The sequence below is a fragment of the Octopus bimaculoides genome, chromosome 1, assembly GCF_001194135.2.
Source record: "Octopus bimaculoides isolate UCB-OBI-ISO-001 chromosome 1, ASM119413v2, whole genome shotgun sequence".
Taxonomy (NCBI): Eukaryota; Metazoa; Mollusca; class Cephalopoda; order Octopoda; family Octopodidae; genus Octopus; species Octopus bimaculoides.
In genome coordinates, this window is record NC_068981.1 from 132,406,424 (window position 1) to 132,408,174 (window position 1,751).

A 1,751-nucleotide genomic window follows, 5' to 3' on the forward strand; every position below is an offset into this window, starting at 1 on the left:
CATGTCCATCGCAGCGTTACTCAAGAAACAGGAAGAAATAGTGAGAGAAAGTTGGGTCGAAAGAGTACAACAGGGGTCGCCACCACCCCCTGGCGGAGCCTCATGGAGCTTAGGTGTTTCGCTCAATAAACACAAACAACGCCCGGTCTGGGAATCGAAACCGCGATCCTCCGACCGCGAGTCCGCTGCCCTAACCACTGGGCCATTGCGCCTCCACTCCTTTAAGTTTAATCAATGTGAATTTCAGAGTTCTCTCCTATGCTATTCTTGACAACAACGGTCACTAATGCCAATGGCTTTTCTTTTGGTTACAAGTGTAATTTCATAATTTAAGAATAATATTCTTATTCACTCACTCACCGCATTAAATATGTCACTCCACAGTTAATTAAATACTTTTCAAGCTGAAAGAGCAGTGCTTTTATTTTCCCGCTCAAATGCTTCTGCTTTATTTGACTACAACATAGATTATTAACAACTATTGTAAGGCAGGTTTTTTTTTTGGCAGGGGCTGGTGGTGGTGGTGCTGCTGCTTTTGCTACATTAACAAACACACCTGTTTCTGGTTTGTCACCAAACACAACTAGATTTCAGAGTTAAAAAAATTTGGTGTAGGAGGCACAAAAGCATAAAGAATAGGATTTGGGAAATATAAATGATTAAATCCAAGCTAACACTAAATAAATGCTCGAAGATCCAGTACTAACTCGTGATAGTTACCACGGATAAGCGATTGTATTTCTGTGGTGTAGCCTGAGTGCGAACAGCCCGTGCAGCTCTTGAATTTGCAGTCCCTTCGGGGTCCCCAAGCCTATACAGCCTTATAACTGGCACTCCGTCGGTTACGATGACGAGTTCCAGTTGATCCGATAGATGGAACAGCCAACTCGTGAGATTAGCGCGCAGGTGGTTGAGCACTCCTCAGACACGCGTACTCTTAACGTAGCTCTCTGGAAGATCCAGCGTAACACAGAATGTGACAAGGTACACACAGGTACTACTTATTTTTGCCAGCTGAGTGGACTGATGCAACGTGAAATAAAGGGTCTTGCCTGAGGGCACAATGTACGGCCGGGTATTGAGCGCACGTTCTTACGATTGTTCGTTTTTTTTTATAGTTCAGTATATTTTCTATCGTTTTCCTTTCCTGAACCGCTAAGTTACAGACATAAAAGACCAACACTATTCGAGCGGTGGGGGATGAACAAATACACACGTGTACATTTATATCTATCTAATATATATCTATGTGTGAGCGCGCGCATGAAAACCTTTGTTCAAGGTGTCGTGCAGTAGTACTGAACCTAAAGCCATGTAGTTCCGAAGCAAATTTCTTTAACCACACAGCTATGTCTGCATCTAGTCACAACCATACTTACTTATATAGTAATGGTTTCAAATTTGGGCACAAGGCCAGCATTTCTGGGGGAGAGGCTAAGTCGATTACATCGACCCCAGTTTTCGACTGGTACATATTTTATCGGCTTGGAAACGATGAACGGCAAGATCGACCTCGGTGGAATTTGAACTCAAAACAACGACGGAGGAAATGCCACTTAAGCATTTTGCCGGGCGTTCTAACGATTCTCTCAACTCGCATATGTATTAATAGTACAATATTGCATCATTTTTAAAGTACTTTGCAGCAAGTTTGTAATAGAAGCAATTATGGTGGTGGTGGTGGTGGTAGTAGGAGTAGCAACAATGCCAACAGTGTTGTAATAAAATGACTTTCTTGATATGACATTATA